Source organism: Dipodomys ordii, unplaced genomic scaffold (genome assembly GCF_000151885.1).
Source record: "Dipodomys ordii isolate 6190 unplaced genomic scaffold, Dord_2.0 Scaffold11, whole genome shotgun sequence".
NCBI lineage: Eukaryota > Metazoa > Chordata > Mammalia > Rodentia > Heteromyidae > Dipodomys > Dipodomys ordii.
In genome coordinates this window covers 9,741,428-9,758,631 of record NW_012267227.1, presented here as the reverse complement: position 1 = coordinate 9,758,631, position 17,204 = coordinate 9,741,428, and positions in this window count along the sequence as shown.

The window sequence follows — 17,204 nt, the reverse complement described above, 5'->3', positions numbered from 1 at the left end:
TGCACTTCCTGTGAGACCCTTTACTAGCATTCTTAGTCAATCAATAAGTTCGGTTACACAATACTGGCTCCGCACCAGTGGCAGGAGATAAGTGACCATAGCCAGCAGGTTTGCTGTTCTGTGTGTGCTTGCTGTCCCTTACCATGTCCTCTTCTCAGCAGTTTTCAAAACCAGGAACTTTTTCTGCTGCCCTTTGCTGGGCTGATTTCCAACAGTACCTTGCACTGGGGCAGAATTATACTGGCAAATGCATAATTCAGTGGTTTGTACTTTGCGTCTATTAACCATGGCATCCAATGCAAGAATGACACAATGCAGGGGCTTTTGCTTAGATAGTGTTTTTCCTGAGTGAAGCTTAACATTCAAACCAATTTATAGTTCCTTTGCATGGCAGATAAGTATCATAATAGTCTTTTAATAGATGACTCGATGGAAACACATACATTATAAGGTCGATGTCACTGCACATTATTACAAGAGATACAAGGATCCTAACTCTCCACATCTAACATTTACTACTAGATTATGCATGGTACATAGTAGGTATTTTAAAATATCCATTTAATTTTATTATATTATCAATAACCAATTATGTGCAACTTCAGGTTTTTTTTAAAGTTTTTTAATTGTGAAACTACCATGCAGAGGGGTTACAATTACATGAGCAAGGTAATGAGTATATTTCTTATCAAGCATTGTTGCCTCTCTTTTGTTTCCCCTCTACCGTCCCTTCCCATCTCTCCCCCCTCCTGTCCACCCCCCTACGCCAAAGTTGTAAAGTTTGTTTTTCGACATAAAGTCTTGTACATCTCATTGTTGCAATGGGTTTACCTGTATCCCTATTTAAACAATTTGTTTTTCCCTTCCCCTCCACAAATTATACCAACATCAATATAGTGAAACAGGGCTTATATTGTGAGGGAGGGACATACAAAGCAACAAATAAATCATCTTATGTTAGAAACAATAGCAAGCAAGAAAAACAATTTGAGTCCTTATCTTGGGGTTCATCAAGGGATTTTTTTAAATCCAAGACTAACTTAAGAAAGGCACATTCCACTAGTTTGAAAATTTCTAACAGAACATAGTTATTATATTTCCATTAGATAAATTATTATTTATCTAATAATTATTAATATAACTATATATTTTACTTGAAAATTATTTAATAGCAATTTAATAAGGTATCTAAAATTATTTAATCATAAGTTTGTCTAATGACTTATTATTAGATGCGATTTCAACTAGCTGATAAAATATTTTACTTGTCCTGTTCTAGTTTTAGGCATGAGTTGTGATTGCATATACTTTTCCTTTTCCATATCTTTATACTTAAATATTTTTTATAAATGAAAATATTCGTAATTCTTTTCCTCTGCAGAATAAGCCTATGGGAATTTATGATCAATAATATCATTATTACTACCTAAAAAATTAATAGTCAAAAGATAAAAAGTTGCTGGGTATGGTGGCTCACACCTGTAATCCTAGCTATTCAGGAGACTAAGACCTAAGGATTTCAGTTCAAAGCCAGCCCTTGCAGAAGAGTCCATGAGACTCTCATTTCCAGTTAACTACCAGAAAGATGGAAGTGGAGCTGTGGCTCAAAGTAGTAGTACACTAGCCTTGAGTGAAAAAGCTCTGAGACAATGCCCAGGCCCTGAATTCAAGCTCCATGACCAAGGAAAAAGATTAAAAGTGATCCATTGAGAATTAAAGCCTAGATCCACTCCCTAGTTCGGTGTTCTTTTTATTACATTATTACATAAACTGATAAAATAATAATTGCAATTGTTATTTTATTAAACCACTGTTATGTCCCAGTCCTTATGCTAAGCATTTTGCCTGCATTATCTCATTCAATCTTTATGCTGCTATTGAGATTAAACAGTATTATTGGTGTCATCCAGTAGGTGAAAACACCAAGGCTCAGAGAGCTCAAATAACTTGTGACAAAATTATAAAGTTAGGATGTGAGGGCGATCTGGCTGCGACATCTCACCCCATTGATCACCAGGGTTGATTTGGCTGATCTGGCTGGCTAGGCCGGTGTCCCTTTTCTCGCTCACCACTCCATGCACATCCCTCCCAGAGCTGCGCACTTGGTCAAAGAGGGTGACCATCTCTGATAGAGGAGGACCGTTCTTTGGTCAAGGGTATACAAGTAGCTGCGCTCCCTTGCTAGAACCTCCAAACAAGCTCTCAAAATTATAGAGTTAAATGATGAGAGAAGGAAATTTTGAAACCATACAAAAGTATTTAACTACATTATCTTTTGCTTTTCAAGTCAGATACTGGGGTGAAAACTGAAGATCATGGGAGAGAGAGCGGATGTTAGACAGGAGAAAATATACTAGTTTTGTCTGGAATACCATCTTAGATTTAGCTATTACAGATACTTAGCCATTATGTAAATTAAATTCTTGCTCCTGTAAAGTTCAGTCTTTCCCCCTCCTTCCCATGATGATTTTTACAGCCCAGTTGATGTTCAAATGGGAAAGAATGTGCTCTGGAGTAGATTTATATTTTATACGGTAGCATAGGCCATTTCATGCCTCATTCACTCAGTTCTGTTATCTGTATTCCAGTAACACTTAAGTATTTGTCCATTCAAGGATATCCTATAACTTGGACAGGCCAGCTTGTATAAACCATAATATCCAGTTTCCCGGTTATCATTACTAATGCAAAAATCTGTCTGTCTGTCTGTCTGTCTGTCTGTCTCTCTCTCTCTCTCTCTCTGTTTCTCTCTCTGTTGGTCCTGGTCCTGGTCCTTGAACTCAGGGCTTAGGTACTATTCTTAAGCCTCTTTGTGCTCAAGGCTAGCACTCTACCACTTGAGCCATAGCACCACTTCCGGCTTTTTCTGAGTAATTTGTTGGAAATAAGAGTCTCACAGACTCTCCTGCCCAGGCTGGCTTCAAACCATGATCCCCAGATCTCAGCTTTGTGAGTAGCTAGGATTATAGGTGTAAGCCACTGGCACCCAGCTCAAAATCCTTTTTGAGAACGTCTGTGCCTTTTTCTTCCCACTGAGTTACAACTATCTTACTCAGCATCTTGTCTGTGTAGCAATTAGGCTTCTCCGTTAATGTGATCTTTCCCTCTGCCTGTGTTAGTCCTTCACGGCTTCTGAAGAAACAATTTTCTCATCTGCTCTAACTGATGTCAAAGCAACGATGGCAGATTTTTGATTCAGAAAGTTTTCTTAAGAGTTCCTTTATCTTTTTAAATAAGCTACAGCTTTGACAAACATACAGTGATTCCAGGAACGTGTGACCCTGTTGATATAAAGTTACATGTAAGCTATTTGATCCAATTGTACAATTAAGCAGAGCAAGATTAGGCTTCTTTGAGCAATACTCCCATCATGACATTCTGCCTACTTCTTATCATGGACTTGAGGATCATGGTGACTGATTTCCTAAGCCAAAGGCTAAGTGTTATGCAAAATCAATGTTATTGCTAGTATTCACAACAAACCTACTGCCCAAATATCCTTCCACATCACCTCTCTGAACTTAAAACCACAACCTCAGGCCAGATACTTCTATGTTTTCCTCCTTCTCTCCTCTTCTTTTTCATTATTGTTATTATTATTAGTAGTAGTAGTAGTGGTAGTAGTAGTAAAATTCATCTCCTCTTTAAGGAATTTATACCTACTAGAAAGAGTCACTGAAAATTCCTATCAGTTGCTTCTTTTTTTCTTTTTTCTTTTTTTAAATGTTGCTAGACTGTAATTGCTTCTTAACTAAACTGAAGTTTCCATGACTTCTAATACTTCAGTTATACTTCATATGTAATCAGACTTCTATTAGTCAACTTTTCCTTGCTGTAGCAAATACCTGAGGTAATCCACTTTAAAAAGGAAAAGGTTTATTTTGGCTTACCATTTTGGTGCTTTCAGCCCAAGGTCAGTTCATCTTGTAGGTTGACATCTGTGGTAGGGCAGCATATGACATCAGGGAGAGTACCATAGAGCAGATTAGGATAGGATAAAGACCCCACCATTCCCTTTGAGGGCATGTCCCCCAATGATCATAAGACCTTTCACTTGGGCCCACTAGCACCTTTCACTAGCACCTTTCACTAGTGCTAGTGAGCCTCTGGGGAGGGGGAATTCCAGACCCAAATCATAGTGATATCATACAAATAACTTTAACATCACTCCGTTGATAGAGTGCTATCCATTAAGTGAAAGCACCAGATACTGAGTTTGAGTACTGGTCTCAGACACAAAAAATAAATAAAACATAAAACATAAAAGAAGATGCCCTAGGGTCAACTAGGGTTTTTGCTATAATATTGCTATTTCAAAGAAATTTATTTACAGTTCTCCCTCCATTGCCTGTCATTCAAACTTTTCTACCACAGTAATGTTCTTCAGGGTTGTTACTAAATCTAAGATTCCTGGGATGCAACTCTTCACACTGGTGGAGAAGTATTACACTTCTATTCCTGTGTACATCCTTGCTTCCTCTGCTCTAGATATTTGACCATATAGCCATTGACTTCTTGTCATGCTCATCTTCTGGTCTCCTTTCTTATTTATTGAGGATTTGAGACTTAAATCACCCAAAGGGATTTCTGTGCCAAGACTTGCTGTCATCTCAGGAAATTTAAGAATTCCTAAAAATGTTCTATTCTACTTCATTCATCTTCTCCTCTCCTTCGTTGCCTTCCTCCTCCTCCTCCTCCTCCTCCTCTTTTGCTCTTCCTCCTCTTCTATTTATTTTTCCTTTAGACCTTCTGAAACACAGTCTCATTATGTAGCACAGGCTGGCCTCAAACTCACCATACCCCTGCTTCAGCCTTTCTGGTGCCAAGCTTACAACATATGCCATCATAACTTGACTTAGTTTATTCTCAAAGATCCAGTGCATGACACGACTGATCACTTTAGGTAAATAGAGAATTTTATTCCTACATATGTGGTCTCAGTTCTTATTACTTTACAAATCCAGGGTTCTTTGTATCTTCCATAATTAGAGCTAGCCTTAACATCTAGATGAGAAATACTTGTTTGCTTGTTTATAAGGTGGTTAACATTATTTGCTTATATTAGTAAGCTATACCTGGTCAGTACTGGCTTGTGAACAGGGTGTTCTAATGTACCACGAGTCCTGTCTTAAGCCATTACCAACCTCCTACAGACCTCACATGCATCCTGTTCTGGCTTGAACATAAATTGCACAAAAAATTTCCAATCCCACTATCACCAGCCTACCATCAAATGGAGAAGTCAGAAACAAGCTCAGAGTGTGTTCTCTTGTTAGATTGAAACTACAGTCTGCCTATAGAGAGGCTGGAAACCACTTCTACATATCTTGTACTGTATTGATCTAAAAAAAAATCCATTGAATCAAATCTAGTCCAACCACAAAGAGAACAGAAATTATGAAGCAATTCAAAGGGAACCATTCTAGTTACATCAATAGTGAGACAGATGCCAATCCCTTTGTACACAGAATGAGGAGTAAGAGAACTCCTTTTCCCCTACAAAAATAGCCCAACTGCCACATAACATTACTATCCTGTTAGTTGATGGAAGGCAAAATATTTCAGTGAATTTATTACTGCCTTAAACTTGCTCATTGTTAATCACAGAACCAGTTGACATATTTTTTTAATGTTAAACATACCGGTATATATAAGACACACAAACAGATAAAATTACAAACACTGAGATATCATTCAGGTTTGAGAACTGCCTAAGCCTGATACCTTTTTAGTTAAAAAAAAAGTCTGATCCATTCCAATTCTAACATTGCCTAAACAGATTATTTAGATAATTCCCTCTTACATTTAAAGCTTTAATTCAACATTTTAAAAACTATGAAAATCTAATGTATTGAAAGAAGTGTACCTGGCCTTATAAGTTGAGGAAGTGCCCATAATATTGTTCTCTTAGAGATGCTTCCTGCAAATAATTAGAAATAGTAAAAAATTGTTTAATATTTAACTCAGCATTTCCCAAACCTCTTTGTCCTTAGAACAAGTTTTCTCTGCATGGCCTGCTTCTTACTATGAGTACCGCTTTAGAAGACACGATGTGTTTACAGTTTGCTACTGAGCAAGGCACGGTCAATCAAGGGAGGAGATGTAAGAACATAACTTCCCACTGGTCAGTGCATTCATTATGTCCTTGTCATCAAGTGGGAATTTAGGATGAGACACTGGGCCTTATATCCTGAGTAATTTTCATCTGGAGAAATAGCCACCCATACAAATCTCATATGTGCTGAAACACAATTCAGGACATTGTAAGCAAGCAATCTTGAACAATTCATTAGGCCTCACAAATTACAATTTACTTGGCAATCTTTCTGTCTTAAAGACATACCTTGCTCACTAATTTGTCAGACATGGGCACTTAAGAAGTACAGTTTCAGCTGTGCGCTGGTGGCTCACAACTGTAATCCTAGCTACTCAGGAAACTGAGATCTGAGGATCACAGTTTAAAGCCAGCGTGGGCTGGAAAAGCTGTGAGACCCTCCATCTCCAATAAATCACCAGAAAACTGGAAGTGGCTCAAGTGGTAGAGTGCTCGCAGTAAGCTGAAGAGCTGAGGGACAGGCTGGGGGTGGGCAGGGAGGAAGGGGGACTGTGTCTATACAGAGGCTGATTGAACATCAAAGAGCAGAATGATGGACGCTCTCACTGTGCTGCAAGACATTTTCTGAATAGACATTTGCTTCTACCTTGGTATTCCAGTATACACTGAACTACTGTGCCTGCTGGAATAAATGTAAAGTGACTCAGTCTTGTTCCTGGTTTACCATAGACTTGCTCTTACAAGGCAGGCTGGAGATGAGATGTGGAAACTCTTCTGGGCATAGCTGTAAGGTCAACAAATTGGAAAAAGCCACAAATCACCCTTGGGAAGGATTAAATATGTTGACATCCTCCAAATTGATTTACCTAGATCAGACCACATGTTAATGAAGCAGTCAAGTGTCTCCAATTCATTGTTACTATTCTAAATGCAGGGACTTTTCCACACTAAAGAAGTGGGACTGTGGGTTCAAATGAATGTCACTCACTTTTGGCTTGTCCCTCAACCTGCCTGGTCCAGTGACCTCAGCCATTTGTAATTGCTGACATCCAACCTGAACCAAAAAGAACAGGGCATTCAAAGAGCACAGCTCCTACGAAGTAAAGTGAGTTTTCTTCTATTACTTGCACCTCTGAATAGATGTGCACAATGCTCTTGGCTGGCTGAGTGCAAGCACTTAGACTTGTTCAAGGTGCACACATTTCTAAGGGCTCTAAGAATTTCTATTATTTGAAGAGTCTCCTTGAAAATTTCTCACTTTTCAAAGCTAATACCTCGGTAAAACTGAAACATTACTCGTACCACAGTTGTGAGATACACAGATCTTTATTTTGTCCAAATGGTAAATTGGGATGGGGAGATTTCTTATTGATTTCACATCTGTAAGTAAGCTTCATCTATATCAGGAGATAGATTCTTGTATATATAAAAATAATTATTATTGGTGTGCTTATATGATGATGCATGTAAAATGCCTTGGAATAATCCTTTTATAAATTTTCCTGCAGGTAAAGGAAAACAAAGGCTAGATACTAAACACTTCAGGTTTCTGGTATCATATGGTCTGCCATAAATTCTGCAATTATTGTATGAAAGTAGCCAGAAAGAACACACACATATGAGTACTTTCCATCAATTTTTACTCAAGGACAGCATTGGAAATTGGGCTTCGTATACCATTTACATGTAACAAAATACTATGTTTTCTTTTAATTCAACACATTGAAACATGTAAAAATAGTTCTTCATGGCCATGCTGTAATCTCATTGACTCCTATTTTAATTCATAGCTTTGAAAATAAGATATACTACTTCTTCACTTACTTTTCATTTTTGAGGTTTTTTTTTTATCAACATGAACTCATTTTACCTGCTTACATGAGATCATTAGAACATAAAAAACACATAAGGACACTTACTGTAATGTGTAAATACTAGTAATTCCAGAGTTTACTTTGTCAAATTAGAGGATATCCAAAAAGAACAAACTAATCAAGAAACATTTTTATTTTCTTTCATAAATGTACTTTGAGAAAGACTCCCATAATTTTCCTTAGACTTTTACTCTTTGTTTCTCCCCGGGAGAGTACTACTCAGTTCCTAGCAGGTTGTAAATTTCATTTTCTAATAAATGAATACCTATAACAAAAATGAGTACTTCTGGTTACACAGGTTGTACTTGTTTTTTAGACTATGTGAAAGATATATGAACCTGGATTACTTTTAGTTCAGGGACAATTACCATTTAAAACCAAGAAATGTTTTTATATGTCTATAGCCATTATATAAACTATTTTTTGTTGTTAGCATTTGAACATTTGAATGAAAACCTTGGCTCTTTGGCTAGAAAGCTTATAGCTTAACCTTTCGTGTAGATTTAGGCTGAAGCAAAGGTCTCTGGTTCTAAATATTTGTTGGTAAACGTTGCTCCATCAGCTCTTGGAAATCCGTTCCAACAGATTGGGTAAAGCCTGCTAACCAAACAGTAAGCACTTAGGACCTGAGTCAGAAAACAACCTGTTTTTCATTCCTCTTGTCCTGTGCCATGACACTTGTCCTTAGCCTCATGCTACCGTTCTCTTTCTTTGGTGTGATCTTTCTTTGGCTTGTGAAGTAGCATTTATGAGTTTATTGATACGTTTGTGACCGGCTCACTATGAGCTGAGGGCCCTCCCAAGTTTATTCTTTGAGAAGGTACATCTCTGATTCTGTTTCCTTTAAGTCTTCTTACTGTCTGGCAGGTAGCTCAACGCAGAACTCCTGTAGCTCTACTTTAATGGAAATATGAACAGTTAGAGTGGACTATGGGGCTTTCTTAAAGCAAATTCAGCTCCTTAAAGAAAAGATAACAATTCTTTGCCTTCCAACCCCTTCTCCCTGCCCCCCCCAAGCCCATACCCCTAAATCAGACAAGGCCAGATGTTTGTGCAAACTGCAGTTCCCGCAATCAAAAGTACAACATTTACCATAGCTTTTATCAAAGATTTCAATTCCCCTCATCTTAAGGAAAATGACCCTTTTATTTTGTTGTGGACATAAAATTATGGCCCTGGGAAAATTGGAAGCATTTCTGTTGAGGGAAATCAATTTTCTCACTGCCATATATGATCAACATGTCACAGCCATCAAACAGATAATAATAGCAAAGTACAAGTAAAATGGCTGGTAATACTGGCTTTAAAGGTGGAGAAAGATAGAAGCAAGATAACACCTCCCCCTCCCCCTTTAAGACATGTTTGAAAAAGAAAAAAAAAGAAGAAAACTCTCTGAGGGTTATTTTTGTCATTTAATTTTCCTCCTCCCCACCCCACTTTCCTCTCCCTTTGCTTTCTAGAGTATACGTATTTTGTGTACTAATCGGCCAAAGCATTAATGAAACTGTAGAGATACATGTTCTTCCTGGAAAAGAGTAAGCACTTTATGTGTAAACCACTCTGGCTCCTTTTCAATCATCCTGTTAATGGGTGGCTAATTGTCAAAAGATGTGACCAGAGTGAGATGACCCAAGAGTGTGTTTAGGTAGGAGGCAACAGGGAAAGTACAGAAGCAGCTTCTTAATTTGGATCCTGCAAACAAAAGGAAACATCAAATCTGACCCCGCCGCTGGAGTGTTAATGGCTTTCTCCCGATCTCCCCCCTGCCACTTAGCATCCTTTGTGCCCCACCCTGGGAAGCTTCCCGGCAGAAGTGTGCATTAGCAGAACTCTACAGTTACAAAATGCTGCTTACTTCAGACAAGGGGGGAAAAAAACCTTCAGAGTGATTAAATGTTCTTTGGACAAACACATCTATAGCCATAAAAGTGCCATTTTTATTTCAGACAGGCCTCTCAGTGATGTCCGCGCCGGGGCCACCAACACAAAAGAATGTTGTACTTCGGATGTCACTGAAGCTCTTCAAAGAAGAGCTGCTGTGCTCTGTCCCCCCTTCACAGCCACGTTGGTTCTCACGTGTAATTGAGGGAACCGAAAGCTGCTTTCACTCAGGCCAAGGTCATACTTGAGGAAGCAGCAGATAGGACTGCTGCAAAGCTTTAATAAATAACTATTTGCACACAGAAAAAAACCTGCTTGTTTTGGAATGAAGCGAGAGAAAGGGACATAGGAAGGAGAAGAGGAATGAATCCAAGGGAATCTAGGCTGAGGGAAGTGCACAGGTGTGAGAAAGGTGTCATGGACGCAGATGCCTGGAGAAAGAATGATTAGGAACGGGATATAACCTATGTACCCAGCAATAGAGGACTAAAAAAGAAACAACCATGGCGTATGTGTTGCATAGTTTGTTACTCGGTGATCAGAAATAATGGTATATAGGGAGAAAGCACATACTGTGGGCTTAGGTGAATAGCATAGAAATACAATAATTATTATTAATTACTCCTACTACTACTAACAGTGATGGGAAACCACATGCTTAGGAGAACATCAGATAGATGCACCTACATGCTACCATTGACAATACAGTGGCACTTAAGGTAAAATACATTTTCTGTTATATTCCAATTGGTACTAATTTGGATATTGCATTGATTTAAAAAATAAATTTCTGGGAAATGAAAAAAAATGAAATTAAAAATCTTTTTTAAGAAATCTAGAAGTAAAACGTGAGAAGCTCAGAGGAGACGGCTAACCCCTGTCCTAAGAGCAGTGCCACAATGCCTGTCCTCAGCTTACCTCCAACATACCCAGCATGGCGCGGAATTTAGACAATGCCTGATGCATGGTGACATCTGAGAGCCTACTACCCAGCCCTAGCGGTGGGGGGCGGGGGGGGGAGAGCTAATATTGCTCCACTTATTTAGTCACCTCCACCCAAATCTGCTTTTCCTTAAACAGGGGATATATGCATGGTCAACCATGAGTTTATTTCTTCCTATGTTTTGTGGGTTTTGTTTTTGTTTTTTTAAATATGAAGACTTGTCTGAGAATTGCAGGTCCCAGCTCCTTTCGCATTCATACTGCACAAAAGAGGGGTTACGTCAGGTCAGGATAGACCCTCTGCATCAGGGAAATGCCACTGGGGAACTGAGGGGACGTGGGGTGCTGTTGCCGACTTGGCACCGCGGCTCACGAGGCTCTCGGTTTGCCACACAGTACCAGGGACCACGTGTTGGGAACTGAAAAACTCACTGGTGTATTGGATGAGCACCGTCATGAGAGTGGTGTTCAGAGATCATTTTCTCTCTGTGAGTAAAAGCATATTAAAAATAAATCCATGAGTGCTTGTTCTACTTCCTCTTCAGCAGTATGCTGCATTTCTGATCCACTAATCCAAAAAGAACATGGTTTGAGATAGAGTAAAATATCTTGAAGAAAAATGTTACTCTGAGATACCAAGCCTTCTCCTGTAGCCTAATATGCAAAGCACAAACTCCATGTAAAATTTTTTTTAATGAAAAGTAAGGGATAATCCACAACAGATATTTGTAAAGCAAATGAAGTTGATGGTATGGGGAAATCTTGGAATAAATGAAATCATTAGATAGAAAAGTTTAGTTAAAATGCAGCTTCTGAAGGAAAAGAATGATAATTCCTTAATAAATTCCATAAGTAAAAATATCCTCTGACTTAATTAAAGAGGACATTGTGAACAGAATTGTGTTGGTTTGGACAACTTGAATTTGTTACTTGTTCATTGACCTGTGCAGCTTTGATTAAATTTTCCCCTATTACAGCCTTACCTTATCAGGACTCTAAAATGGCATATAGTTTAACCGCTCATCAATGCTGTCGAGAAACTTCAGAGTCCTTCATTTGGCAGTATTCCTGGAGGCCATTATTAGTTAAGCTGAAATGTAATAGAGAAAGTTCCTTCTCACAGGCCAGGATGAATTTCTAGATCTCTGACCCTCTGGCCCTGTAAGATTGTCCCTAACCTTCAGCAGAACAGAAGGAAGATGAAGTTTCCTGTTAGATATATGGACACTGAACCCTTTGTTCCAAATTCATGTCCAACTAGTTCTACATTTCAAGACTTACTCTACTCAGAGTAACAGCTTATCCAAATGCTACTTTAGGTTAGGTAGCCATGTTGTACACGTGGCAGACTATAAGGGTTTATTTCTGTGCCACAAGTGACCTACCATTCTCCACCGTAACCATCTTATGCACTGAAGCAAAAATGTGCGCGTTATTCATTAATTTCATTCGTTTTTCCTCTTCTTTGGTGGTACTGGGGTTTGAGCACATGACTTTGTATTTGCTCGGCAGGCTCCCTGATACTTCAACCAGGCTTCTAGCCCATGTGCTTAAAATTATTTTTTTCAGGTAAGTTCTCACTTTGTGCTTGGGGCTGGCCTCAGACGGTGAGGGTTCATGGTTGTAACTTTATGCCCTTGGTGTCTCATTTGTCCTCTTCAGTTCTGGTCTCTCCTTGTGCCATCAAGCCAATGCCACAAATCCTGGGTTCCTTTTTTTTTAATTTTTCAGTTTTTCAGAGCCTATTCACATGTATGATCCAATTTGATTCTTTGTGCCCTCAGCAACTCTGATGTTACTATTTTCCCCATTTGATAGAATGAGAAAATTTGAAATTCCAAAGTCAATGTTAGGGAGCAAGAGTGTCAGTGTCTGCCTGGAATCAATCAGTTCTTCAGGAAGTACAAGGAGAACAATCTTCTCAGGTGCTGTGATAAGCCATACCTTTCCCTTTCTTCAGAACACATGTTCTAGACTTCATTTTTGATCATTTCACTTATCCCAAGATTTTTCCTCATAGTCTTATGTGACTCTTCATGTTTATTATGTGTAATAATCTCTAGCCCCCTTTTCTCTTCCTTAATAGATTGGATATTCCTTGAGGTGAACTGATACTGTATGAAGAATCATTTGGTGGGGGGAGGGGGTCCGGTCGTGGGGCCTGAACTCTGGGCCTGGGCACTGTCCCTCAGCTCTTCAGCTCAAGGCTAGCGCTCTACCACTTGAGCCACAGTGCCACTTCCGGCTCTTTTCTTTTTGCTTATGCGGTGCTGAGGAATCGAACCCAGGGCCTCAGGCATGCAAAGGCAGGCGCTCTACTACTGGGCCACCTTCCCAGCCCCTGAAGAATCATTTTAATCCATGCTTGTGTTGGTCATTAAAATGTCTTACTCGAGCTTAAAACCCAAATAGTCATATTACTAACCTGTGCCCCTGCTGCTTGGTGATAGAATGGATCTGGTATGTTTGTAGCAGACAGATATAAAGATGTCTTGGTAGAGTGTGACCTTCCTGCATATGCCTGGCAGGTTGGGAAGCATAACAAGGTTTGTGATAGCTAAGTAAGGGCGGATCCCCTGGGATATAAGCAAAGTCAGTTTGGGGAGCTGGGATAGTAAGTAGTGTGGCTAAGCTATCCCCAGCTTCTTTCCCATGGATTTCACTATCCCTCTCAGCACTGCCCATGGACCAGGGCTCACGCTAGAGAAAAAAAGCTATTGCAGTCCTCAGTGCCACTTATTACCTGTGTGGCCTTGGGCAAGTTTCTTAACTTCACAGATTGTGTGAAGTTATCACATATTATCATATGGGGAAAAAAAGTAAAAGACTCCAATATACTTTGTCTTTTTTTTTTAACTTCGAACGTTTATGAGAATGATTCTCAGTTTTCATGGAATTATTTTTTTATAAAAAAACCTTTCCTTTGAAATGTATAATCTATCAGTTCATGGGATTTGGAGTCAGCCAGAGACACCTGGGTTTAAATTGCACCTCTGTTATTTACTTGGTGACAGAGAATGAATTGCTTAACTCCTCGAGCTTTAGTCTCATCTTATAAAACAACATTGCCTCAATCACAGGGTTTTTGAGACATTAAAAGAGCATACAGCAAGCACATAAGCCATAATTTACTTGGTAAATATTCATTGTGATCCTTTCTTCAAGGCAGGTCTCTGAGGGGCACCTGTGCTAGAGACATCTGGCTCTGACATTGCACTTTGAACTTGCACTGTTTAGCATTGCTACTCTGCTGGGTGCTGTTTATCTAATTCTGATGAAGTTCTCAGTTCTTGTCCTTTGCTCCTTCCTGGCTCTTGTGTAATATCTTCCAATTTGAGGCTGCAGCTCTGTGTAGATCCTTGAACCTGGTCACAACAGAAATGGCTGGGCTTTGCAACACATGGTGTAAGTTCCCGTTACACCTAGTGTTCTGAACTGTCAAACAGAATGAGGCTGAAGAGACTGGGGATGGGTCAGAGCTAGGGACTATCAGGAATCCTACACTAGCCAATCTTTTGCATGATTCAATAATTATTGATTACCTACTATATACCAGGTTTCTGGGGCATAAACATGACATGACCTCTGCCTGCCTTAGGAAGTTCAAAGCAAGAGGCTCCAAGGAGAACACATTTTCCCTTATGTGAACAGCTACACAAATCTAGATTGGATATAGTTAAGAGATTTCTTTAAGAAATGTAAATGTGCATATGCCAACTTCAAAGAAAATGAAAACATGGTCATTCCAAAGAAATTGAAAGAAAATGCATTTTTCTTTAAAGAAGAGTACAATGAAAAGTTACAGAATACATCTAGACTTTTTATATGTACATATACTTTACTCACAATGTGTACAAACATTAAAATGGAAATGATCATAAATGTCATTCACACACATACATGTTACCACTTCTTAGAGTAACCAAATTCTTGTGTGCTAAAAGCGTGAAAATGTTTTCCTTATGTTTTATATACATTCCAGAATACAGTGTATAGATTATAAAATATTTTCCTGTCCTATTTCAACTTATTATTTGACACTTTATTCATTACACTGAACCAACAAAAGTTAATTTGTGGTGAAGCATAGCTTTGGGAGGAAATAATCTTAAGTACTTTGGGTAAAATCTGCTGACTTTGTGCATAACATTACCTAGATGTCCTGAGCTTGGAGGTTATACTTCAGAATGTGAACATGTTCATTAGAAAATGCTTTATTTGACTGAGGGTCCGGTACTTGCTTCCCAGCAACCAGTTTAAGTAAATGGCCAACTCAGACAGTCAACATTACTGTCTCAAAAATCCTTCATTCTGACATATTATCACACATTTGTCATTAGGAAACTGCAGACTCACATATGTCCATAAATATTTGGTCTTGGTAGACCCAGGGTGACCTGCTTGAGAAACAGCAGGGAAAAAATATATCTTATCTCTGTCCTTGGAAAACATACAATTAAATGAAGGGAAAGTTTGAATGTGGCCTCTAAGAGACTTTGTTTCCCTGAAAACAAGATCGCTTTGCCCTAGTCAATCAATAACTCTACATGGTAAATGTGAATCTTAGTCTCACAAAGAGGTTATCAGCCATAGCATTTCTTAACACTTTCATAATGTTATCAGGAATTAAAAGCTAACATTTATCAAATATTTACAAGTTACGTGGGACAGAGCACAGTGTAAACATATGAAATCTGATAATATCCAAGCTCCATTTTAAAACAGATGCACAAAAATCTCAAAAATGTTTGCTTTTCAATGATGCATTCTTCATCATGTAAAAATTTAACTACCGAGATGCTCTAGTGACACGTGAACTGGGTCACACAAGAAGCTGCGTGTCTCAGGTGAAAGGTCAGTATCAGCACAGATGAGAGAATATGTATAGGCATCTTATGCAATAGGAAGGACTCTCATTTTCTAAACAAATAAAGTAGCTATTATGTGATGGAAAATTCGAAGCATATATTGTTAGTCTCCACTGATTACGTATGGAAAAATATGTGTTGAAATTCCCAGAAAAGAAATAATCTCATCTTCCCTTGACCAACTCCATTCTCTTTGTTGTTGTTAGTAATAGCATTTCTCCAGGTTCTATGGTAATAGAATCTTGTCTTTCTACATCCACAATTCAGGCAGTATTTGTCTCTGCATAGGACTCAAGACCTCCATAACTCTCTCTCTTTGGAGGGATTCTCTATTGTATTAATTAGAGATGGTCAAGAGGAAAAGGAGGAAGGAAGTGAAAGAGAAGGAAAAGGGAGAAGAAAGCCTAAGATGCAAGGCAGTAATCTTAATCAGTGAGTTGAGTGTTCCAGGAGGCTGCTGTTTAGTTTACCTTGAACCCTGCATGCTTCTGTCTCCTTTTTCTCTTTTGGGTCATGTGTGTTGTATGGAGCTTGGCAAAATTAGAGTGGGTTTGATGGAGCTTAAGATGTAGGTACAAGTGGTGTAAGGGTTTTTGGACTATAACATAGTCTTTTCTAATAAAGAGCGCGAGCGAAGCGAGGTAGAGGGAGAAGGAGAGGGAGAGAAGACAGAGAGGAAGCATTTTAAAGCAGAACATATTGGTTAGAGCATTTATTTCTTTTGCCTTCAGAGTTGAAAGTGTTTATACTCTTTTTCTTAGCCCTTTGCATTCTAGAACTGTGTTTAATTCTGCAGTGAAGGTGGATGGCAGCTGGAAATCCCACTTTGCAAGGGTAATTGGAAATAAGGCCCAGATGGCCTTACAGAAATAGAACAAACAATATTTCTTTTTAAAATACAATTGAGGATGATTTTTTTTCAAGTATGAGGAGAGAAATTGAGGGAACCAGAACTTGAATTTATAAGACTTCAATTATCTGTGGAACAGGAACACACACACACACACACACACACACACACAGCATTCTGGTGTGTATTAAATACTGCATGTTATTACTGTTATTTACATCATAAGCTTTTAAAATTAGGCTGTAAAATGTAAGTCAGTTTCCATTCATTAAATTGGAGCTTTAATGGATATTCACCCTATATAAATATGGGAAAGAAAATGGAAAGTCTTACAACTAATTGACTTCCTGCCCCAGGCACCCAAACATCTTTCTGCATCTCTGAATTTGTCCCTCCAGGAGACTACTGCCAAAATGATCAACACAAGGTCCCCAAATAACAATTTATTCTGCCCAAAGGACGTTGTGCCCTGAGTTCTCCTGGACAGATGGATTGGCACAATTACATCCTTCTCTCTTGCTTTGCCCCTCTGGATATCCTGGGTGTCATGGTTTTACATGTTGTGATGATTCAGAGCAAAAGAAAAAAAAATTGCTAAGAAAGAAGATAGTGCTACTAGCATCTTCTTAGATTCTTAGGTCCACACTGATAGAGCGCAATGCAAATCCTCCATTGGTTTGTTTCCTTCAAAGAAACATAGATTCCATGGTTTCCCTTATTTGCAATAACTAGTA